We start from the raw sequence: 27,577 nt of genomic DNA, 5'->3' as shown, positions 1-27,577 counted from the left end.
ATATTTCAAGTTCAGAAGCACTTTCTTGTTGAACAATTTCAAGTTGAGTATTAACTTGTTGTTGGAAAACCTCGGTTACTTTTCCACTAGGATTAGTGCTAATGTCCTCAGGTAATTTTAAAACTTCTTCTTTAGGAACAGATGTACCAGAAATAGTCGGAGTAACTGGAGTCTCTGTAGCTACTGAAACAAATGTTTCAGGTAATCCAGATGAAGAAATAGGAGTTCTTGATGTACTAGACTCAGTTAAACAAGACCACTTTGTTCGAATTGGTGTCGCTTTGGGAGGCAAAGGAAGTTGGCTCACTATTCTCCGTGAATGACGGGGTTTGGGTTGATGTTCCTCCATGATTACTGATTAATTTTATTATCAAAAAGAAATAAGCAAAAAGGGATAACTAGGAAAAAGGTTTACCAGGCAACTGTGAACTGCAAAATACCTCCTGGTGAATCAAGAAGTATGGGCATGCAATCTCCCCGAATGATGTGTTTGGTGTATCACATTTGCAAGGTGGTCGACTCAGTTACTTAAGGATGGATAGCAACCTAGTTTTGTCCTCCCATATATACCCGAAGGTATGTGGAGGCCGAGTCTGTATAAGCACTGTCTAATGCAAAACCGCACAGTGAGAGCATTCCCATATACTTTACGGACTGTAACACCACCCTATATACCCCAAGTTATGTGGATGAGCTACGATATACTCATGTATGTGGAATGAGGTATCACACTCGGGATGTATTGCAGACAAGTTAGCGACAACTATTTGGTTTAACGATGCCGGAACATGTCTCTAGCCTAGAACCACTAAATGTTTTTCGTTAATGACAATGTTCCATTAGGTAAATTAATGTTTATTTTAAGTTGATCTCGCTTAGGAATTTGTCTTTCAAGTTCACTTCGTGATGTATTCTGAAATTCCTAGGAATGCAACTATCATGATAAGCACTCTTTCCACTCAGTTTTAACAATGAAAATCCCAGCTACTTAGGGATAGAGCAATCATATTTCTTTTGATCAAAGAGAAAAGAGCACAATCTAAATGCAAATTCCCTACACTATTCCATTTATCACACAAAAACTCTTTTCAATGCAAGGTGCATGTATTTCTTTTCAATTTCCCTTAATGTGAATGATTCAAAAAGGAAAACTAATGCACAAATGATCAACAAACTCTTTTCATAAAAATGACGATTTTACGACAATTTCTTTTCAAGGAAAGGAAGACTCTATGACACTTTCATTTTCAAAGAAATGAGGAATTACAATACTTTCAACGAAAAGACTAGTAGTATGCACATATCCACCAATTTATCTTTCATGAATGAAGATTTGATGACAATTCAACTTTTAAAGGAAAAGACAATTTTACAACACTTGCTTTTGCTAAAGATCAATCGATTAAAACTAACTTTCGACTATAGATTGAAAATGATAAAGTAAATAGATAAGAAACGTTTATCAATCTTGGTCTAAGTAGGGCCAAATTAAGGAGATGAAAAACTATTTTCAGAGACAAAACATCATTGACATTCAACAACTCATTCAAACAAGAGAAAACTAGTAAAAACTTTCAGTTCCTAGATGGTAAACTGACCCTCAAGGGATCAACGCAGGCAACAATTAGAGACAGTGTGATGAATCGCGTTGCATCTATGCGGGAAGTGCACTGCAGCGCACTGTGTCCTTCATTAGACTGCGTTGATGATAAAAAAAATTTCTGAAGGCAATTTTGACACAGTTTCGACTCAATTTTCAATGAAAGAGGACTGAAAACGATCAACGGCCACAAGTACAGTATGTAGAAATGTCTTAAGAGGCTAATAAGATACTACGATGGATAATCATTCCCCAGTATGGTCGCTAATTTTTTTTGGGAATATTTAGTGTTCTTGGACAAACGCATACCCCCTAGACTTAGTAGCAGATCTAGAAACAACAGACAAAGTAATCTCTACCTTTTCTATAATCAATAGATAAAACAAGAGAGAAGAGAAACCTACTTGTAGTTTTCGCTTGCTCCTTGTCTCCCTTGATTGATCTTGCGTTTCCTTTCCGTACTTAAGCCACTTGAAAAGTACTTGCACAAACACAGAGACAAAAACCCATCAAGGCAAATGATAATGGTCTATTGCTTATAAATAACATGGAATCAAGAACATGATATACATATGAAAGTGTCAACATATAACACAAGCATAAAGAAAATTTTTTGAAGACTTTATTGATAAGAGGGAGAATTACAACCCATATGTGCTCGATCCAGTGACACTCTTCCAATTCAATCCCTCTTCACCTCATGACAAGCAAACACTTCAACACTATTACAATACTTGCAATCAATTCTAATCTCATATCACCAACATCTCCCTACAATTTAATGATTTCTAGCCCCTGATCTCTTAGATGAGTGATCTTTTTATAGGTGAATGAAGGAGGTTATGCCATCAATGGTGATAATAAATGCCTTTCTAAATTTAGAAATCAGTTCCATGGAAGAAGGGATAGGCGATTGATGTTCCTTAACTCCCTTCCTCATCCAAATGTGAACTCAAAGGAGTAGGTGGCATTGAGAAACTTCTAGATGTTTCTAGTTGATAAGGAATCTTCAAACCCTCACGGAAGTTCGCTCAAATTCGCCCAACACAGGCCAAAGAGGGACCAAGTGCATTGCATAGCACCCTGTCAGTGTATGGTTTGCATTGCAATGCACCCTAATGAAGGCCTACCTGCACTGATCTTCTTAGAGGTAGTTGTTGGATGTTTTTAGTGATGGAACTTCTTGGGAATTGAGGCATTTTTATGACTAACTTCATTAGGGCATGTAACAACTACACTAGGGGTTGATGGGCCCTAATAGTATCGATCTATAAGTTGGGGTTGATGTGACCAAATGGATTTGTAACACCAGGGACCAAGAAGACCCTTGAGAAAATTGACATAAATACCATTACCAACCTCCCACTATGAAAAACCATGTACACCATGGCTCGAGTAGCTGGGGCTCAAGTGTTACATGAGGCAACGGGGTCTCATTTCTAGTATTCAATCGAGTTTCTGAATCCCACGGTTTTCAATTGGAGTGAGGGTTTGTTGGTGTGCATGAAGCGCCAACTTACCAAGTGCAAGTTAGGGAATATGAAGCAATTTGGTTTTAGATCAATTTTGGTGATGTTCATCTTGGAACATGTGCCATTGTTCCGTTTCAGTGGTTAGAAGTGGATCCATTAGTGCCCAAAGATCCATGATTACTCAGATGGGGAGAGATGATGCCTCGACATGGAAGTGACCAACATATTTCATTCCCTCCAACATTTTTTGGATAGATGCATCAACAAGTAATCATGGTTGATGATTGGGCTTATGCAGGCACAAATTTTCAAGGAGATCCAGATATTCCACTTCCTCCAAGGGCACAGTGGACTGATTCAGGTAAAACTATTTTTTGAAGTTTTTAATAATTTTTTAATGTGTGTACTGAGATTTGACTTGTGATGTTTTACAGATGTGGGACCAAAGAGACCTCCAAGGATTTCTCCAATAGGAAGGTGAGTGGCACACCAGATTGAGGAGGATCCTTATGAGGAGGGAGCAGATCCTATCGTTGAGGTAGATCATAACCAAAAGTTTTTACCAGGGGCATTCCAAAGTAAACCTTGATCGTAGAGGTGCCATTACGCTACCAGAGGCACACTTTAGGGGTTTTCACTAGACTACATTTGCTGTTGGGATGAGTCATTAGGGATATTTCGTGCTATCATGAGCACAATGTAGGAAAATAGCCAACTCTAGTTTACTTTCTGCAATGTTGTAGGCTTATAAAGCCATGTGTCTCAGAACACATATTTTGTTATTTTGAAGTAGCAAAATATTTTGCAAACACTCAATACACACACACACACATGTTTTTTCTGTTTACCATGTCTGATATGTGATGCTTTATGATTTACAAGTTTCGTAAATGTCTATCTCCCACATAGTTAGCCAATGCATCGGTTAATGTGTTCCTGCATCTCGGAATGTGATGATAAGTAATAAAATCAAAGTGTCATTCCAAAAGACGAACTCACAAATACATTCTCAAAATTTAAGAGTTTTTAACTGAATATTGTCCATTAAGCTGTAGTACAATGAGCTGTGAATCAAGTTTTACGATTAACTCTCTAATGCCAAGAGAAATAGCTTCTAACAAAAGCTCGATGTCCACACTATATTCGATAATGTTATTAGTTGTATGACCTAAACATATACCTTGTAAATTCACTAACTCACCATTAGGGCCATAGATTGCCCATGCATTGGAAGATAGATTCCATGTATTATGACAAGCACCATCAACAAAACTGATGTAATGGTTGGATGAAATCTACAAACCAAGTAGAGCATGAGGTAAACAGAGGAAAATGTTTGCTAAAGCAAAATAAAACACCAAAACAACACTACACACAAATGTACATAAGTATTTACATGGATAATGACGCATAATAATTCTTTAGGTAAAGCCCGTTTTTGGGCTCAGCCAAAGAATTTCATTCATATTCTACTAACTCATAGGTACCTTTTTGTAAAACTCGTTTGACAATGTAAGGTCCATGCCACATTGGTTCAAATTTCCCAACTCCCAATTTGTCATTGGCTTGATCATAAAGCAAGAACAAGTCGCCCTCAGCAAAAATGCGGGGAGAAATAGTTCTATCATATTGAGCCTTAACCCGTTTCTTCTGGGCTTCAATTAATAATGCTGCAAAATTGTGAGTTTCATCGAGCATTTCGAGGTAAAGAAAACATTTCTCTTTAGGTGAGGTATCAGGGAGTAATTCGACAACTAGTTTCAGTGAAGGAATTTCACACTCAATTAGAAGAGTTGTCTCTAGACAATACACCAGCTGAAAGGGTGTGAACCCAGTGGTAGTTTTAGTTGCGGTTCGGTAAGCCCAAAGAGCTGAACATAACATAAGTTTCCAATTTGATTTATGCATCCCAATGGTGCATTGAAACATAATAACCAAGACTTTGTTAACTACCTCAACCTGGCCATTGGCCTATGGATAATAAGGGGTTGTGTTGTCGTGTCACAAACCCAACCGAGCAATAAGCTCTGCTATCACATAATTTAGAAATGAGATCCGTGATCAGTAACGATTCCTTGAGGGAAACCAAATCGAGCTATGACATGGTTGAAAAGAAATTGAGCAACATTTTTACCATCAGCATCATGTGTGGGCATCGCCTTGGCCCATTTAGTGAAATAATCAACGACGACGATAATATAACCACACCTCTCGGCCAAGCGTAGGTTACATGTCATGAAATCAATATCCCATTTAGCAAAGGGGCCGATGATAAAAAATGGGTGTAGGGGTGCAGGTGGGGCATGCTTGTTGTGGGGAAAAATGCCTATGCAGGACGATCCTATCCACCTAAGGTGTGACAGTGCCTTAGCAACAAACAGAAACAACTATTCTAGTATTCTTCCTTTATGAATTAAGAATGAAGAGAGATGGATGGACTAACCGGTGTCTTCCGTTTGTCCCTCGATCCGGTTTCTCTTCTCTTTGAGAGTTCCCAGCTACTTTCCTTCTCGCTCACCCAGCTTCAACAGGTTCCTGCAAGATCACAAGAAGGGAACACTACACAAAGACATAGATTCATATTCATAACTAGTTCAGGATTAGAAATAAACCAAATACACTAATGCAATCATACATCAAAGACACATCAGCATATAGGAGAAACCAAGATAGCTTTATTGATGAATAACAAGGTTCAGGAGGAGATACAACCAAGAGAGTTCCAATCCAGCATCTCCTTCCCAGCAAATGAAATTCCTATCTTCACCTCCCTTCAAAGCATTAAGCACCCAATGATTCCAATCTCAAACCAACAACAATTCTTTGCAATAACAAAATTCCAGCCTCCAGATCTCATGGAGAAGAGATCCATATATAGATGTTTGGAGTGAGGATGAGTCAGCTTGTGATCTGACTAGTGTCCTCTCTCTCTGTCAGTTCTTACTTCCACTTGGAGACTAAGAGCCTCTTACTCATCACTTAGTCGAACTCAGCAAGGAAAGTGTCATGGAGGAAGATTCTGGAAGCTTCCACAGTCTTGACACCTCTCACAAGAGACCCTGACATTTGTCATTTCCCGCTCAGCGCACCCTGGTAGTGCTTCCACCTGCGTTTCAATGCAACTAGCCAGTGTAGCCTCTGCATTTCAACGCAGGCAGCTAGTGGAGCTTCTGAATTGATCTTGAATTGACTTGTTTTTGAGCAGTTTCTGGTGGAGAACTTCTGTGAATTGATGTGGTTTGTTAGCCTTGTTCCTCTAGGGGTAGGAACAACATGTTTAGGGACTTTGGATCCCTTGGATTATGTACATTTCATGCTTATAGCTGTAAGGCACAAAAATGTCTATAACAGTTGCCCCCTAAAGTATGAGGCCGTTTATCGGGTGAAATACTTTATTAGGAGGATCCAAAGTTCTTTCATTGCTGGGAGGAGACCTATAATACAATACAATACAATACATTATTTTCATACTTTTTTCATGATCTAGCTGAGGCGGGCATTCCCATGCTCAGCTTTATAAATTCATTTTCATGTACATATAACAGACAATCGTCTGATGATAGACTGATGATTCTGAAAGAGCCATCATCCTTTTGGTAGGATGATTATCTGTGCTGCAAAGCTGTACATTTCCATGTCTTTATTTTCTGAACATATATCGCAACCCGGATGGATGAAACTAGATCCGGGGTCTTCAATCTCGTCCGATCTTCACTCTAAGTACAAGTCGATCCATGTGAGAATTGCTCTGAAGTCGAACATGGAAAGACATCGCTTGATTACCAGTCAATGATGTAAACTGTTAACAAGCACGAGAGGAATCACCGATAATGATGATGACCCTCAAGGTACTGCAGTACAATTCACGTGGTGTGAATAGAGGACTTGGCGTCGAACACCACGCAAAATCTTTCGGTCAAAGGTCATTGATGTATACCTGTCGCCGGAAGTGAGAAACTTGCCATTGAGGCATGCAAGCTTCAAAGTACTGAAGGGGGTGTTCCTAGATCAACTTCTTGGATAATGAGCTGATGTCGACAAGAAGCGATCTGTCAAAGGAGGGCCTTAATTAATCCCACATCGATGACATGGAACAGAGCTAATGATTTTGATGGAGGTGAAAATGATCTGATGACATATGATTCAGGGTGGCGGTCATGAAAGAGTATAATGTATGGTAGTGGATGGGACACATGTGACTTCTCTGAACGATTTCTCTTGAACATATGGCGACACTGATGCGATGGATTGGTAGCATTACCCCAAGTATGGATGGTATGGCGAGACCATGGTGATGTGACCGGTGAATGAAACAACCCAACCCGATTGTGGTACGGAGGAAAAGTGTCATGTTCAAGATCGACTTGCTACCATCAAAGTTTTCTTGAGTTTCTCCCAATTTTTCCCCAGTCATTGCTGACCAATACCTCTTTATTTTTGTCAAGCTTGAGGAGGATAACATATGCTTGTTCTATAACTTGCCCTTCGGGCAAGCCCATCGCTATGTTTTAACGAGCCTAGCGATAGGGAAACTCGTTCTCGTCTAAAGACAAGTTTGTCGCTATTTAATGCATTTAACGAGTCTAAAGACAAGGATAACTCGGTCCTTTTCATTTTTAGAGAGTCTAAAAAGGTACATAAAGTTAACTCCAAAAGTCCTTTTTCGTCATCTAATCCCTTAAGTCCGAAAAAGTATAAAACAATACAGAAGGGATGAATTTTCGATAGTTTTAACGAGCCGAATAAAACAAGCGCTCGATCTTTTTGTGCAATAATCCCTCAGGTCCAAAAAGATTAAAATCTAGAGGAGGGATAGCTCTTCCGGTCACTTTAACGAGCTGGAAGGCCAAAACTCGGCGATCTTTTCATATTTTACGAGTCAGATGAAAAGAGCTTAAAGAAGACTCGTCTTTTGAGGAACGAGTGATAAAAAGGGGTAGCAGCTGATTCCAGGGAAGGATTGGAATTTCCAAATCACGGTAGTGTCACAAGGATGGCTAGTGAAATCACTCTTCACAGCTGTTCCTCAAAATGGGTAAACAATCATATGGAGGTGAATGATCAGCCAATGGAAAAGTGGAGGTGGTGGGCAAACACGACCAAGGCTTTAATGGCTGATGTCGCTACATTCACGGTGGTTATTTACCAGAATAGTTCATTTTTTAACGAGCTTAAACGCGGGTGGAAACATTTGCTCGATCTTATGTTTATTTTTTAACGAGCATGAACTATGTGCTAAAATTGCTCGGACTTAAGTTTGCATGCCCCCAGCATAATAACGCAAATCGAGGTGCATGCCCCCCAAGCTTCATTGCATTCAACTTGGTGGTTGGAATGAAGGTTTTCTTTTGAGATTTGGAAAGGGGATTGTTTCATTTTTTAATGAGGTTGACACAGTAAAAGAACTGTCCTCATTACTCCTTGTTTCATTTTTTAACGAGGTCGACATGAGATAAGAACCATCCTCGGAGCCCACTGTATTTATAGTATTTGATAGAAAATCAGAAACTAAAGGATGATAAAAGGTCATCTTGAGTATCTTCTCCACAATCCGGGAGAAGGGAACGATGGTGGGAATCATTCCATGGCGCCCCGTCAATTACCATTGATTGAATGATTCCTTCGTTTGTAGAATGTACAAGTGACGAAGGATTTGAAGAGGTGCCATATTCCTTAGACCTATCTATCTAAATGCTTGATGAGCATTGATTTGGGGTTGCCCCCTAGGCCAAGAAAATTGATTGCTACAATATTTCTAAAATGGCGATGATCCATGCTGACAAAATGTTCAGGAATCTTTGGAATCCATTAGATCTAGAAGATTTCATATTGTAGGTTTCCACTGTGGCCATTTTTGCCAGATTACTCGGAGGCGGTAGGTCAAAAGTACCCATTAAGGCAGGGTCTTTTAGGAGGCCTATTCCAATATTTTGAAGTGGATGATCGCTTCCATGGATCATTGGAATGCTTCCCGTAACTTGTGAACTGTTGGGGAGAAATGTTTGTTGGTCGACGATTGTAATTTTTCTTTGAAAGGGAAATGCAATCTTCCTGAAGTAGGTCGACACAACTGCGGCCATGGCATATATCCAGGGCCTTCCTAGTAGGATGTTGTAATCGAGGTTTCCATCAATTACTTCAACATCAATTTCTACTGTTTTGCCCCCTAGTTCAACTTGCAAGTTACTTAAAATCCTGTATGGAGTGTATGATCATCCATCAAATGCTTTTAACGTCGTTGACGATTTTGACAAGGGTGGTGAGCCTAAATTTTTCCAGCAACTCATCGACATAATACATGTAGATGCCCCCTCATCAATAATTGTTCGATGAACAGTTTTGTTGAGGGCTTTCACTTGAATAAGGAAAGCTAGTTGAGCTGGTAACTGAGGGTCATATCCTTTATGATCAAAGGCCACAAGATTGGAATCCATTGGGCCAATCCCACCTATTGCTGATAATAAAGCTTGCTCTTGGGAGGGGCAATTTTGCGGTACCTCAAGTGTTGACATAGCGGACGACGATTGGGCCAGGTCCTCTACTATATTATAATTCTGTGCTACTTTGGCACGAGGATTAAATGTCGATTTGTGTACTACTCCCTTTGGTGACTTTATCATTGGTTCAGGAATGATGGGTGGCACAACTTCGGTCAAAGTTGTCGTCGAACTACTAGGTTGTTCGTTAGCCTTGTTATTCGACAGCTGTGGATTCCCGTAATCTTTATTCCTTGTCAAAGCATCATTTTGCTGCTTTGAGACAGACAACATAAGCACTTGGGATCGGGAAGTATTTTGATTAGCAACCAGTTTGGTTCCCGGGTTTGGAAACGGATCAGTCAATACTGCTGAGGGTTTTGAACTCTTAAAGAGTTTCTTAACTTCAGCTATATGTGGACAATCTCTCGTCCAATGATCCTCATCGCATATATGACACCCCGCAGGGGGTTTCCTTTTTCTCCCTTTCTTTTTATTCTTGCCCCCTGGTTGCTTCAGTTGTTTGCCCTTGTTGATCGACGCGGCATTTACTTCCGAGGCAAGAAGTTCCTCATTTTCATTTTGACTAGAAATCTTACAGGCCTTTTTAGATGTAGCCTTTGTCGATTTCATCTCTGTTGTGCCAATCACGCCATTGCCGGCATGAGAGTCATTGTTTGATTTAGGAGGAGGAGGAATTGAGAATTCCAGTCTAGGGGCATCAGGTATTTTGTCGTAGAGCGTGCCAGACTGAGTATAGACCAAGTCCAGATATTGCGCACGAGCGATAACTTGCTCTTCTGTTACGACTCCCCCCTTTGCCACATCTTCCATGATGGTAGGAAGTAATGACTTGATAAACCATTCAGCTAATAGCTGATCGGGGACGTACGTTTTTACCATCCTACGACGACGTCGCCACTCATGTATATGATCAGATATGTGGGTGGCCGTCGTCTGTTTGAAGTTGGTAAGGAGTTCTGTTCCCGTTTCATACCTTATCGGTAATTGAAAATGGGTTAAAAAGGTTGTGGCTAAGGTACTGAAGTTGTCGAACGAAGCTCTAGGTAATTCAATGTACCATTTTGCCGCTGGACCCGTTAACGTCCTCTGAAAGAGGCGAAGTCTTATCGAATCATCATTCAGGGTGTTTGATGAACACCATAGATGGAATGTCATCACATGATTCGACGGATCTTCACCCGGATTTCCATTAAATTTAGGAATATCTGACGGAAGTTTATGCGGAATCGCTGGCCACCAAGGGCATAAGCAATTGGATCATTCGTCAGCCGGTTTAGATCTGGTAATTCTAGAGTTGCTACAAAGGGCAACTGTTGATTCAGGTTAGGCGAAGCATACTCAGGATAAGATGGGATCGCCTGAGCAATGGGTCTTTGCAAACTAGCATAATGCTGGCAACTTTGACAAGGTTGATGAGCATAACCATTATAGTATGGTTGCCCATTACTTACAAAGGCTTGTTGCTCAGGTCCTTGATATGATTGTTGGAATGGCGGTTGTTGAGATTGAACCAGCTCTGGTTGTTGGACCATTTGCTGTTGTCCAATACTGGATGATTGACCAAGATGAGGAGTCATAGTACTTGTTTGAGCTTGAGTCGCTCCAAATAAGGAGGCACTAACTTGAGGTTGTGATTGAGTCGTTGAGACAAGGGGCTGTTGTATTGCAACCTGAGAAACTTGGGGTCGACATACAACAGGTAGCGCTTGTACTTGCGACGCATTCACCATAGCAGGTGTGGTGGGAATCTTCAACACAAGGTGTACTGGTTGCATTGAATATACAACCCCTGGTTGTTGAGGCAGTATTGGTACCCAACCGCTGGATGTAATTCCAGTTTGACCTGAACTTTGTTGTAAACTCCCATATGGTTGTTCTCTAGGAGGGAACAATGAAAGAGCATACTGCCCTCCATATGGTGGAAATCCAATACTTAAAGGGTAAATTGGCCTTTGAAGACACATTGGATCAATTTGTTGAGTTTCAACATAAGAAATACCAGATGATAATCCGGATGAAGAAATAGGAACTAACCATGTCGTCGAAACAGTCTCTGGTTGGACTCCAGCTTGTTGTTCACAATTTGCCGGGACAAATGGTATACCAGCGAACATCGTTGGAGTAGCAGTAGGAGGCTCTGCCGCTGCTGCGTCGGATGACACAGTCCTGGATGTCGACGGTTGTTCAGACATATTTAGTCTATCCAAAATATTTTCTAGCGATTCTACAAGAACTTACGATGAAGAGAGGCTAACTTTGAAGATCAACGAGGGAATGGTGATGATTATTCCATTTAAAATAAATTTTAACGACGCTTGAACACAACTTGCTTTTTGAATTTTAAAGAGTCGAGAAAAAGCAAAAGATGACTCTAGTCTCCTTCGATGTTTTAACGAGCCTGAAGTGACAAATGCTCAGATGGACTTTTTCCGTTATAGAGTCTGAAAAAGGCCAAAAGGAACTGCTCTGGAGATCTAGGTAGAGGGTGTGCCAAACCAATCACAAAACTGCAGAATACGTTTTACGGTACGGCAGTCGATCTTCCCGAATGTTGTGTTTGGTGCATTGCGATCAGTAGGGCGTCGACACGGCTTCCTAAGGATAAAGGTTTTATGCCTATAGGGGTCTCCCAATATATACTCGACGGTACGTGGGAGCACAATCTGTACTGGCGCTATCGTCCCTCAGGAGGAATCACCCAACCATCAGCGAGATCGACAGTCACCAGGTTTTACGACGCCGGAACACGTCTCTAGCCTAGACCTCTATGTTGTGCGTTATGTTACAAAGCGTTATTAAGTTCATTCAGTTTATTTTATGTTGATCTTTCTTAGAAGTTTGCCTTTTTAGGTTCACCACGAGATGTAGATACAACTCCTAAATGCAATTCTAAAAGATGATAAGCAAATTTTATCTCCTTTTCAACAATGAAAATCCTAGCTACAAAGGGAAAAGAAAGACACCATCTTTTCTCAGAGAGCAATCAGCACACTCTAAATGCACTTTCCCTAAATCAATCATGCAAACTATCAAGATGCAAATGCACAATGCAAGTGTTTGTTTTCCGCTTTCTTAATATTGATGCCTAAAAAGAAAGCTTTTTGCACAACTTTGAATTTTCTTTTAAATGACAAATACAAACAAGTTTACTTTTTCGAACTCAGAAAGGGTAGAAGAGATTACAACACTTAAAGATTTTCGAAATGAATACTTGTTTTGACACTCAAAAGAGACAAAATCAAACCAAAAGCAAAAGTGAATGTATAACCAACTGTAAACAGCCAATGAATTCTCTCCTAAGATCACAATCAACAGATCTGAATCAAGGGCTACAGGATGACTATTTCACTCTTGCAAAGGGAAACTGTAAATGATGCCACAAACACATAAAAACACTCACAATCTTTTGTACAAAAGGAGGCGGAATTTAAGCAGAGAAAAGGGGCTATCAGACAGGTACCTATGCTGGTTACAGGCTGCAAAAATCAGAGATCAAAACAAGGCAAAACAGAGCAGAGAACCCCAGCTGCACAAGGCCTAACTGGATCAGCGCACCTGTATAACAGGGAAACTGAATTTCAACGCAGGTAGCCTTCACGGGAACTGCGTTGAAATGCAGAGTCTCTTCACAGAGCCTGCGCTGAAGGAGAAACGAGAGTTCTCACTGGGTTCTGGGTCACAGTTTGCTATTTAATCTACAGTTTTAGGCCAAATCAAAGCAACAAGCAAGGTACAATCAAAGGGATGCTTTGAAGGAGGGCTAAGATCTATCACAAAGGATCATCAAATCATTTGTGAGTCCATTGTTCAGATCATAGACAAATCCAGTGATTGGATCAAAGCAGCAGCTATCTACTTTGCATCTGAGAATAGCAGATGCAGTTCGATTGCTACTGTTGAATCTATGAAACAAACAATTATAGAAACACAAATAAAATGACTAAACAGATCTCCCCAGCGGAGTCGCCAATTTGTTGTGGGGGAAAATGCCTATGCAGGACGATCCTATCCACCTAAGGTGTGACAGATGGACTAACTGGTGTCTTCCGTTTGTCCCTCAATCCGGTTTCTCTTCTCTTTGAGAGTTCCCATCTACTTGCCTTCTCGCTCGCCCAGCTTCAACAGGTTCCTGCAAGATCACAAGAAGGGAACACTACACAAAGACATAGATTCATATTCATAACTAGTTCAGGATTAGAAATAAACGAAATACACTAATGCAATCATACATCAAAGACACATCAGCATATAGGAGAAATCAAGATAGCTTTATTGATGAATAACAAGGTTCAGGAGGAGATACAACCAAGAGAGTTCCAATCTAGCATCTCCTTCCCAGCGAATGAAATTCCTATCTTCACCTCCCTTCAAAGCATTAAGCACCCAATGATTCCAATCTCAAACCAACAACAATTCTTTGCAATAACAAAATTCCAGCCTCCAGATCTCATGGAGAAGAGATCCATATATAGATGTTTGGAGTGAGGATGAGTTAGCTTGTGATCTGACTAGTGTCCTCTCTCTCTGTCAGTTCTTACTTCCACTTGGAGACTAAGAGCCTCTTAATCATCACTTAGTCGAACTCAGCAAGGCAAGTGTCATGGAGGAAGATTCTGGAAGCTTCCACAGTCTTGACACCTCTCACAAGAGACCCTGACATTTGTCATTTCCCACTCAGCACACCCTGGTAGTGCTTCCACCTGCGTTGCAATGCAACTAGCCAGTGTAGCCTCTGCATTTCAACGCAGGCAGCTAGTGGAGCTTCTGAATTGATCTTGAATTGACTTGTTTTTGAGCAGTTTCTGGTGGAGAACTTCTGTGAATTGCTGTGGTTTGTTAGCCTTGTTCCTCTAGGGGTAGGAACAACATGTTTAGGGACTTTGGATCCCTTAGATTATGGACATTTCATGCTTATAGCTGTAAGGCACAAAAATGTCTATAACAGTGTTGTTTACGATTATAAATTTGGCACGCATGAAATTTTTAGACTGCTAAAATGCAATCTTTAAAAATTTAAGGCTAGAAATAACTAACAGGAAGGATTTTCTAAGCACTGGCATACCCTAACATGTGACCACCACATCCCCCTGAGTGGCAGTCATTTACGACTCTCTCAGTTTCTTTGAGTTTCAAACATCTACGAAGGATGGAATCAACATGAACACTGTACAAAGTATCACCAATTTTTTATATGGTTGGGACTGATGTTGAATGCAATGATGTTCAAAATTGGACAACTTTGATCAAAAAGTGTGGGTTTGGAGATAAACAATAATATCCCTGTACCATGGGTAAAGAGTGATGATGAGAAAGAGAGTCTCTTCAGGAATGAGCTCATCAAAGCCCTAGATGTGGTTGCGGAGGGAAGGTCACAAATTAACTCAGCCAAAACCAATGATTTCTTTGATTTTGCCATAGGAAACTCCAAATCAAAATCAGGAAGGATAATAATCCACTTAGAATATTTTCCCCTGAACAACTGACGATTCAGGATGTAGGTCATGGGGTTGCAATTAGAAATCACAGTGGTTTTCCGCAAGAGAATATAATGTTGAAAGCATTGAACAATGTGAACAACGACTAAAGCAAGTTTCTCGACATGGGCATATTGAGTTTGGGTATCGATAAGATTCCAGCTTAAGTAGTAGATCACATGTTCATTTCCATCATCTATCGTCTTGCTCTAGTACCATGGAAATAGTACTATCAGCTGCGACCAAGTACAAGAAGTAATTGTGGCGATAGTTCGGAGGATGAAACAAAGGAGCACTAATGAGGGTGTTCTTTAATGCATCGCAAGATTGTTGAGTGATTTCATCCCAAATAAATGAGATCCATTTTTCCAGAAAATGAGTAAATCCCTTCGCAAGTTCAACATAATTGGGTACATAACGGCGAAGGAAATTAGCTTTCCCTTGCAAGCTTTGAAATTGATTTAAAGATGATGGAGGGGGTAAATTTAGAATGGCCTCAACTTTGAGGGGGTCTATTTGGATGCTTTCCTTAGATTCAAAAAACCCTAGGAGATGATCAAATTCAACGTAGAAGACACACTTATGTGGATTTAAATGAATATTGTAGTGTCTATAATGAAGAAAAACCACTTGAATGTGGTCAGGATGATCATGACACTTAGCAGAATGAGCCGATAAGTCGTCAAGATACGGTTGAAAAATGTATTTTATGTCATGAAAAGCATATGACATCGCTCATTGGAAGGTAGCACCAACATTTTTTAGACAAAAAGGGAGTTTCTTGTAGGCAAAGGTTCCCCATGGAAAGATAAAAGTAGTTTTATGCTGATCGACAAGAAGAATATTAATCTAGTTGTTGCCGGAAAAACCATCCATAAAATAAAAAATCTCACTCCTCACACATTGATCAATGATTTGATCTATAAAAGGAGTTGGATAATTTTCTTTCAGACATGCCCTATTGATATCATGGTAATCAAAACAAACGTGAATAATAATGTTCAAAACCCAATCTGTTAATGGAATGGGGTAAATGAAACCAACCTTTAGAATTTTTTCAACCTCTCCCTTTATAGCGGTTGCCTTTTGAGGGTGCACTAGACGAAGTCACTAACAAACAAGCTTCACATTTGCGTAAGTCGAAATTTCGTGCACAACTATACTCAAATCTATGCTAGGAATTTTTTCATATGACCAAGCAAAGGCATCACAAAATTCCTTAAAGAGAGCAGTGTAAATCTTGATCTCATCCGGAGAACATGAAACTCTGACATGGATGTTCTCGATAATTCTGCGTTTAACAGAAATATCGATGGGCATCATAGTAGTAATGTTCCCTATGTTTCCCTCAGACAAAACTTCATGTACCAAAATGGATGTTCGAAGTGGATGGGTGTGTGTACAAGAAACAAAGGTATCTAAACATGATGAAATCTCTCAGAGACTCGAGTGAAACAAGGAAAGACGATGAACATCATTCCAATGATTTTCCTCAAGGGACATAACCTTGATGATACTCTCGTCAGTAGGAAATATCTCGTTCAAGGGATCCAGAGAATCCCAAGAACCAAGCCAAGGGGACTGTGAATATGCGTCTAGATGCATACTAAGAGTAGGATGACTTTCATAAGTGACCATTGAAGCCAAAATAATAGCTTGATAGGCTTGTTCTTATGGGTTGAGCGATATGACATCTCCAAAAGAATCAACCTGATTGGGGTGAGGAACAATCCAAGGATCATGAGAAGTGGAGATCATGTTGGTGGAAGCGACATTTGGAGGTGGGAGGGAAAAAGTTCCCATAAGAGCAGAGACTTTGAAAAGTCCCGCCCCAACACTCTCATAAGGGTTGTTAGTATTTCCCACATATGGTACATTTTTATTCAAAGAACCAGAAGAAAACAAGGCTAACTGATCAACAGTGACTATTTTCCCTTCATGAGGAAAACGGAGCACACAAAACAAAGAAGAAACCACACAAAAGATATCATGAGTCCAACTTCGTCCAAGTAGAAGGTTATAATTCAAATTTGTGTCAACAACTTCTACTTTTAAGTAACGATTTTCCCTTCCAACGTTTTGGGCAAGTTTGTGAGAATATCGTAAGGACGGTATCCTTTGCCATCAAAGGCTTTTAAGGTGTTAGGAGACTAGTTGAGAGGTGGAGAGTGTATATCTTTCCAACATGGATAGACATGATACAGGTGGAAGCACCCTCATCAATCACAATACGATGAATTTTCTTCCCTTTAATAATGACTTGGATTAAGAAAGAAAGTTGATGGGGAAGACGTGGAACATGATTTTCCAAGTCAAAGGTAATCAAACTGTAATATATAAGGTCGATGCATCCCATAAGAGACAGTAATTCTTTTTTCTACGATGGAAAACTTTGGAGAACTTCCAAGGCAGACATCACCGAAGGCGCCTGAGCTAAATCTTTGACAATATTGTAATGCTGGATAGCTAGCATATTCAGATTGTAAGATGATTTCCTAAGGACACTCTTGGGAGGTGGTCAGATAACAAAGTCATTACTAGGTCAATATTAAGAGGACTGGAACTGGGTGGAGTAGAAGTGAAAGGTGTATCAATAACTTCTTTCTCCACAACCTATTTGGGAGGAGTCAGATAGCCTTTTGACTGAGTGGCGACAAAAATAGGTACCATTCCACTCATATAAACCTGAAAACCCAAAGATGTAGAAGATTTTAGTTGTTCTACCAATTGTGTCTGCTATGTTGGAAAAGGTTATTTTAGTACAACATGTGTCCCTTGAGTGCCTTTTAACAAGTGACTAATTTCCACATGATGGGGACAATCCTTGGTATAGTTATCTTCCTCACAAATGCGGCAAGGATATTTGGGCTTACATTTAGACGCATCATTAGCAGACGATTTCAGAGAATCTTGTTTTGGGGTATCATATTTGGCTTTTCATTTACCCTTATTTTTACCTTTTTGAGGCTTTGTTTGTCGTGGTAGACTGAACGACATTAAAATCAGAGGTTTTACCAGAATTTGGAGAGGGATTCGAAGGAGGATTTGATGCAGTGGTTGAAACAAATTTCTGCTTCGAAGAAGCTTTACTAGAAGTTCGAGTCACTGACCCAATAATACCATGACAGGTGATATTTCTAGAGGTTTAGAAGAAGTTGGATCCGTATATGGTCTCGAAGCATAAGGCAAGAGATCATATAACATGCCAGATTGGGAATATACCAAATCTAAGTATTGGCCATGAGCAATGGCTTGATATTCGGTCACACAACCACCCATATTTATGTCCTTGGCAATCTTTTTGGCGAATGATTTGGTAAACCATTCAGTTAACAACTCATCAAGTATATCAAACTTGATAAGGTGACACCCACATCTCCACTCATGGATATGATTAGATATGTGGGTAGAAGTATTCTGTTTCAAAGATGTAAGCAGATGGGTACTAGTTTCATATCAAACTGGTAATTGGAAGTGAGTAAGGAAGGCCATTGCCAAAGAATTGAAGTCTTGATAGGCACCTCGAGGTAACTCGATGTACCATTTCGCAACAGCACCCATCAAGGTTTGCTGGAAAAGACATAGACAAACAGAGTCTTCAACCCAAGAATTGGATGAACACCATAAATGGTAAGTCATAAAGTGGGTTGGGGGTCTTATCTAGACTTTCCTTCAAATTTCAGAAAATATTCAGGAATCTTAGTAGGAACTAGAGGCCAATACGACGAATGGAGTATTAGATCATTGGTGTGTCTTGATGCATCCGATAGTTCCAATGTTGCTAGAAATGGAAATTGTGGATTGAAAGGCATGGGAGGCCTTTGATAAGGCCCAAATTGTGGATTCCATCCTTGTTGGTATGGGTTCTATCCCCAAAGTGGCGAATTTTGACCATAAGGAGCTTGATATTGCCCCCATTCAAAGGTATTCTGACCATACAAAGGTGAAATTTTCCTAGGGTAAGGTTGACACTGACCCACCATGGGCCATTGAGAGCCATAAGGTGGAGTTTGTGAAGAATATGGATTATAAGGTTTCTATTGCAACTATTGATCCTGGTTGTAAAATTGTTGACCTTGCTACTGGAGGGGTTGACCTTGTTGATACAAGGGTTGGTGTTGCTGCTACAAGGGATGTCCATGCTACTGCAATGGCTGTTGATAAATCCCTTGTTGCACATAAGGTCCTTGATGTACATAAGGTTGCTATTGTTGGAAAGTTCCTTGTGGAATTTGCTGAGTTCTAGGTTGGTACTGATAAGTTCCAGCTTGAAATTGACCAGATGCCCCAAATGAGGGATTTGAACCAGGTTGCATTTGGGGGCCTGCCTATTGAGTAAAAGGTGGATTTTGAGGCTGTTGTGAGCCATACGGAGGGTACGGTTGCTAGTAGGGTATCTAGGCCGAAAGAGGTTGTTGATATGGGATTTGGCCTGATCCAGATGGAATTGATGATCCACTAGGATAAGGTACACTGCCAACATTTTGACTAGCTCTGGTAGCGTGAGTTTGAGATCCACTCACATAAGTTCCACTCGAAATAGGAGGTACATATGGAGGAGGTGTCTATTGCCCCCCATGTGGTGTGGTGGAACATATTTTCCACTTAATGGAGGACCTAAGGAACTTATAGGGACATTAATTGCCCCAACCATAACTGTTGGTTGTACAGGAACTAAAGAAACTACAGTCGGTATAGGAATTTGAGAGGCCATGTTTGAAACAAATGGACTAGAAGTAGGCATGGCACCTATGACCAAATGGGATTGTGATAAAGAGAAGATGCACTTAGGGTAACTGAAACCAATTGAGCCAAAGAGGTATAACCAGTTGGAAACAAAGGTTCACTTCTTTCAGGCAGAGATGGAGGTGCTACACTTCCCACATATGGAAAGTCTTCAAGTGGAAAGTCATATTCAGAATCATTGTCAACACCAGGAGTATGAGTGGCTGCAACTTCTAGAGGACCTCGAGGAGAGGTTGGGAACTCACCTTCTGATGCCATGGGTGGAAACAGTTGGCGAGGGGGAATCCGAGATGGTCATGGAGATACTTTCAAAGGAACACCAGGATTATTGTATGGACTATATGGCTATTGAGGAGATATGGCCGATGGATAAAAAATCATATTCAGAGGGAATAGAACAAACCTTTGTGGACTCTCAAGAGTTTCTAGATCAGATTCCTGAGATGATGAGTCTCGAGGTGGAGGATGAGAAGCAAGGGGTTGAATACTCAGGATAATTCCAAGTTCAAGACCTTGGTCTTCAAGTGACTATGAAATCTCAGGATGAACTCCTTGTGATGACCCTTCAGTGTCAGATGATGAAGGGGAAATGTAAGGTGAACCCGGTGGTTCAACCATGATGACCTTTTCTCAAAAAACAATAAGGGGTGGTTGATTTGAGCCTATAATTAAAATTTACTATTAATCAGGCAATATGAGGCCAAGGATAACTACATAGGTAAGTCATGTTATCATGGGTAGTTAAATTTTAGAACTTAAAAACAAGAAATAAATAAAAAAGGGTGTACTAGGCAAGAGGGTTTACCAAGTATCTGTGAACCGTTATATACACCTTAGTCAAAACTAAGGACTTAACGTATGATGACCGATCTCCCCAAATGCTGTGTTTGGTGTATCATGTCTACAAGGCGTTTGACTTGGATACCTGTGGCTAAAGGATAACAAGCTAGTGGGGTCTCCTAATATATACTCGTTGGTACGGGGAGCACAAGTCCTTGTTAATGATGTCTAATGCATAACCATTTGGTAAGAGTGTTCCCATATACTTTCTATACTGTACCTCCGATATACCCAAGAGTATTGGAGAACCTCTGATATACTTCCGTACTAGAATGGGATTTCACCCTCGGGATACAATGCATGCAGTTAACGACAACTTCGAGGTTTATAGACGCTGAAACACGTCTCTAGCCTAGACCTCTAAATGTTTGCGTTAAGTTCCAAACGCTCCTTAGGTTAATTCAATAAATTATAATGTTGTTCTTGAATTATGTTTCAATTTTGGGCTCAAACGAGGTCACCTGAATCCTAGAATGCAACTATATGAGAAAAGGAAACCTTTCATTTCAATGAATTCTATACTAAATCAAGGGAATAAATTTCAATCAATAATTCATCAAACAATATGCCTCCACTAACTTTTCCAAATGCAACATGCAAAAGCAAAATTAAAATTCACTTTCACTAATGAACATGCAATCTATTGAAAGAAAAAACGACTTTTACTTTACTAAGATGCACTTAAACCAAGAGATGTTTTCTTCGATTTCCAGATGCCCTAATGCAATTAAGCTTCAACTAAAGCAAAAAATGATTTTTTTGATTCAAAAATCTCCTATTGCAAACGATACACCAATGAAAGCAACATGAAATCCAAAAGTACTTAATAAAAATGTCTTTCACTTTCTCTTTCAAATAGATAAATAAATATACTCATGTTAGTTTGTAAACCAAACAATGTAATCTATGCTTGATGAATGACACAGATGAATTTCAAATGTAAGATGACCTAGTACAAATGAAAAGCAACTTTTTACAAGACAAATAGAAACTAATGTAAATCAATGTTTCAAATGATTTTACGAGATAAAAAGACCTAAACAATTAGCAAACCATAGACTCAATGACACTCACAAGTGGAAAGTGACAACCAAATGACCTATAAACCCTAAAATCAATCAAATTGAACTCAAACACTTGAAAGTTCAAAAAGCTAAGAATTTTGCTATTGAAATAAGGTAATCAATCAAAACATCAAGAAATCTAGTCATGAAGGAAAAAATAAGACCTCAGGGGCCTAGACACACTGGAGTTTGATAGAGAAACCATAGGTTTTTTGCCAATCTCAGAGATCAATGTGACTGTTATGCCCAAATTGGTGCTGAACGGGGGATCAACGTGACTGTTTTAAGAGAAAGCACGTTGGTAGCACGAGTATTAGAGAAAAAATGCACTAGGCGAGGAATAAGGAACCAAATAAAAATATTTCCACAAACACTTCCAGACTTAGCACTCTAAGGTGACAATCAATGATTTTGCAGACCTATACAGACCCAAACTAATTGAGAACATGATGGTTGGTCAAAGTAATCAAGAGATTAGTTGAGAAAAGAGGATGAAAAGGCTATAGATTCCCCATTGGAGTCACCATTTTTTTGTTAAGGTAAATCCCCTCTACAAATAGATATGATCCCTCTAGTCTAATGAGTGGGTCTAGCAAAAAAATAAACAAACTAACATGCACTTTCCTAGCTTATGTTTAAAAAATGCAGAGAGAAGGAGAAACCTATCTCGTTATGATGTTAATCACTCAATCCTTTTGCATATGACTTTGATTCTTTTGCTCCAGGCCTCACTCCTTACTTGTTTTCATATCTGACTACCTACAAGGAAGATCAAAGAGCTATGCAATATAGAAGAGCATATGTGGCATACATCAAACATAAACTACTTAATAGATCAAGGAGTATTAAGCTAAAAGAATAAACATTTAAACAATTATGGATAGTGAACATCAGATGTATATATTAATAAACTGAAAATGGAAGCATACAACCTATGCCTTGATGTTGGAGACCTCCTTTTGGTGGATGTCCAAGTCCAAGCAAAGAATCTTCAAGCACTCCTTCTCTAAGCTAGAATGGTAGAATGTAAGCATAATCTCATCATAGGGATGCACCAATCAATGACAAACCATTTGGGGATGGAATGGGGTGAATTTATAGGAAGGGAGAGGGAGTTAGGGATCCAAAAAAGAGGGGGGAAGGTCCACATCTCAAAGGTAAATCCCATGATGATAAGATCAAGAGGTCCAAATGGGAGATCTCAACCATATCAACAACAACGAATATCCAGATTGCTATTCTCGAAGGTTCTATTGCATGAAGCTTCTCCTCTAGTTTGTGAAAACTTGTTAGAAGAGGTTCAACGTGGGTTTTCATATCAAAGCCCGTGCTGGTAGTACTAGTATATAACTATGCAACCTGCCATCATCATAGGCAGGAAGTGGAGCAATGCGTGCTGATGCTAAAATTTAGGTTTTAGTTAACCTTCTTCAGGATGGATTCAAGGAAGATTTCCTTTGATTCTTTAGGGAGATTTTGGTCTATATATCATGATGGATATGTTGTAGAGTAGTCAATGTTTTGGCACTTCAGGATATGGAACAGGAAGTGAACATGAGGTATGACAAAATACTCTGTGACAGGAAACGTACCCCTCCCCTACTATTCCAATTGGAACCTTCTCAATATGTAAGCAAATGAATATTTCCCTTTCCTCCTCCTTTTCCTTTCAAAATGAATTGTTTATTTTCACTACTAGTCTTACTTTGTTTCGGACCTACATCCACATGCATTTTTGTACTAGTAGATCTCCCTTGTCTCTCATTTCCTTCTCTCCCCCCACCATTTCTCTCTACTCTACTCCTCCCTTGGTGAAGGCCTCAACCCTCCTTTTGAATCTATCCCTTATCTTAGAAGAACACTTTCAACCACCTTCTTAAGCTCCCCTGCCTCCTCCATATAACCTCATATCCATTTCTTCCTTCTTGTTGGAACCCTTCTCATCATCTTAGGACTTTTCACCAGAACTAGGAGGGTGTATCAATATGATAGAAGAACCATGCATCCAAGGACCTGCGCGTGGGAAAAAATATCTCATATCATTTGCAATGAAATAAGCCTCTATAGAAGTCCAAAAAGGAAAACAATGTTCAATATTAGGGGCTCTTAGAGCATCTTCTCCTGCAATGGGTTCAAAATGAGGATATTATCCCAAAATATCAGGGTTTTGGCCAACCTTGTAAAAAATATGCCATTGAGAGACTCATAACTACACTTTATCCATATATCATCTTCTTATAATAAACAGTGATTGAAGCATCAAGGACAATTCTATATTTTCCTCCTTTATCCCCTCTTTGTTGTTTCATCACATTGATGCAACTGTGTGCTCAAGAGGCCTTATTACGAGGTGGGAAAATTCCTTATTGCGTTCACATCGGTTTGGTTTCCTAGTCATGCTTTCCAAGATATTTCATCTCGAGGGGTAATAACTTCTCCTTCATTGGGTTGAACATATAAGGCCCTTATCTACAAAGGAAATCATTATGGAAAAGGGTTTTCAATCTCCCTTGTTCGCTATGGATTTTGTTTTTTTTTTGGGGGAGGGGGAGGGTTACTAAACTTCATTTTAGGCCATTATGAGATGTTGGGCTATGAAACTAAGTTCGACCCCCTTGCAGATTATTTTTGTGGAAAATATTGATATTGTAGGGTTAGTGGATGTCCTCCCCTCTAAGATTCTCCCTACTTGGTCAAAAAATCAAACTAGGAATGTTTACATAGCAAAAAGATTGGATTATTTTCTAAAAAATTGTTTGATCTCAACTTACAAATTTTGCAAAGAGTATCCTCTAGGGGATAATTTGATAACAAAAAAATTATTCTTGATATGGAACCCTCTACTCCAAAGCTAATGGGGATATTTAAGTTAAATCCATCTTGGCTTGAGCATCCTTCCTTCATTGAAAAAATTAAGTAAGTGTGGAGCACTTACAACCCTACTCTTAGGACTTCCCCTCTAATCCAATTTCAAGAAAATATAAAAAAGGCCAAGCAAACTATCTCTCATTTGGATATGGAAAATAAATGTGAAAATGAAAGGCTCCTATTTGAAGTTGAATCCAAATTACAGGATATAATTATCTCAAAAAACCACTCCTTGTTCTATGATAAGAAAAAATTATCCCTTAAAACCCTAGAAGAGAAAAAAAAAATCCATTCTTATGTATAAGGAAAAGGAATGACAACTAAAAAGTAAAGCTCTCTGGATTCAATAAGGGCATGGAAACTCTGAACCTGCAGACCATTATTTCATTCAATTTCAAACTATATCCATAGGTGTCTTGTTCATGTGTGTTTCTCTCATCTATGGGTCTCACTCATCATAATATATAGCCTCAATCATATCTCAACCCTCTATATTCCTAAACACACTTCTCTCTACTCATACCACTCGTGCTCTTAGCCTGCTCATTCAAATCGTGCTTCCATAGTTCTCAATCTTCTCTTCTCTTCAAAAACATACACAAACATTACTCAACTCTCAATTTTTTTTCAACAACATCAGACTCATGCACTTGGTCCACTCATTCAACTTACATTACAACATATCTTTTCCTTCCACACTATTGCATTCCCCCATGTACTCTACTTGCATACGAGTGTTTTTTTCACCCCTCTCACACATGGTTCAATTTAGAGTCCAATACGAAACATAGGGGTCAGAGGTGACTTTCATTTAATATTACAAGACATAAGAATAAACTTTAGTATGGATCACCTTGCTCATAAAAAAAAATCATTAACAGGTTGCAAAAATCGAGAGGTATTTTACCTTACCTACCAGTAGTTAGCTACAATTCTTTATTTTAATTTCACAATTCAGTAATCTTGGCACTTTGTTCTAGCATATGAGTGTCAACTTGCTTCCATTTAATTTCTACCAACCACACATACCCTTACAAATTATCCTCCTACATTCTACAAAGTCCTCACACCATCTCCATCACTTTTTACATCCTCCATGGGCTATTATTAGTTACTTATAATAATAAATTGGATCACACGATCATGCAATCCACTACTATCTAGTTGTGCAATAGATCCTTTTATTTTTCGTAACTGCATCTAGTGCCAAATTATGATTGTTTAAGCCCTTGAAGCTTTAACACCTTTTTCCTCATGTGATTGCACTAAATGACCAAAACTTTTATGTTTTAAGTGATTATGCTCATATCTTGATTTAGAACATTTTGTTTGTGCACTTCTGTACCTCACCTAGATGTGCGGATGTTTGAATAGACTAAATCTATGCCCACCTACCATTTTCTCCATGTAACGTTACATATGTCGTATCATATGGTTCCAACTCGGTATGGTGATGGGGAGTGTTTGACCTATGCACTCCTGTTGTGAGGTCCTGACCTCGAATGACTTAGTTATGTCAGACCAACTCCTGTTGTGAGGCCCTGACCCCGAATGCCTTAGATATGTTAGACCAACTCACATTTTAGGCCCACCATCGAATCTATTGAATGCTTGGTCGTGCTAAATCCTACACCCTAAGTCTTGTCTCCTCAGCTTTGTATGATCCAAGCACTAATACCATGGCCTATTATGCTTGTGCCCCACATCCATTTTTACAACACATCATTTGATCACCCAAGTTTTAGAAGTGACTCGCTAACCTTTCCACCTTGATACGCTATCAACAAGAGTAAATATGTGTAGCCTAAACCCTTTGGCTAGGTGGCTCTATACCCTGTCAACTATTGATTTCCAGGAATTTGTTAACATGAGATTTTAACTCCAAAGATGGCCCTTAGCATAGACTTCGAGAACATGCCACATCACCTGCCACCTTAGCTATAATATGCCATGTCATGCCACCTATCTACCACATCATTGTTGATGTCATGACTACCATATGGAATCCTTTGAGTGGTGCCACACATCACTTGGAAAAGGGCCACTTGGCCACTTGAAAATACCAAAATTCCTTCTGTGTGTCAGCTATTTGGAGTGCCACATCATCAACCTTGCCACATCACTGCCATGTGTCATCTCTTAAATGGGCCAAGTATACTCAAATTTTCCCTCAGCTATCACCACTTTTTGTTCTCTCATTAGTCCATGTTATCACTAAATTTTGAGTCATGCCCTGCTAGTAGTACCATATCATCCTTATCGTCTAATAAAGGTGCGCCATGTGCTCCTATTTCCATGTGTCAACTTGTATTCTATACAGAAGGGTGGTCTCAGACTTGTGTTTTATGTTGGTTTTCTTCGTTATTGACCCAAATTTAATGCTATAACCATTCTTCCATCATGCCCTCCATTTTCCATCCACTTCTCCATCTATGTCTTGCCAACATGCCCACACACCAACACAATAAAAAAAAAATTCCACCTACCTTAGACCTGACATAGTACGAAACCCATTAGTCCATAGGAACAACAATATCTTTGTCTTTGTTTTTGTCGCACCAAAATTCCCACGTGCCTTTTGAGTATGTTGTCATTGATATCAATAAATAGGTGCAACAAGAGAAAAAAGTGCAAGATGACATGCGGTTGTAGCAACAAATGTAGGAGATGGTATTGCAGAAACCCTAATTATAGGATGAAATCATAGCTCTAGGGTTTGACCTCCTTGTAAGCTGAGCACCCCCACAGTTATTGGAATTTTTGAGGATGAAAATAATTGATTATGACTTGTATACCCTTGCCATTGGATTCTCCTTGTCAAGTTCATTCCGTTGATATGAGCGTCTTGAGCAACCTCACAATTTGAGAGATACACTCAGTCACAGTTGAAATCCAATTTATGACTCAAAACCCCTAAATCATGTTGATGTGGCCTTTCAAATTAATTAAAACAACAGTTAGATGATGTGGAAATATGTGTGATGATGTGGAAACACATTTGTTGAATGAATGA

The sequence above is a fragment of the Pinus tabuliformis genome, chromosome 3_2 (genome assembly GCF_031772625.1).
Source record: "Pinus tabuliformis cultivar Carrire ecotype Pingquan chromosome 3_2, CPIR1, whole genome shotgun sequence".
Classification (NCBI taxonomy): domain Eukaryota; kingdom Viridiplantae; phylum Streptophyta; class Pinopsida; order Pinales; family Pinaceae; genus Pinus; species Pinus tabuliformis.
This window is presented reverse-complemented; position numbering follows the sequence as displayed.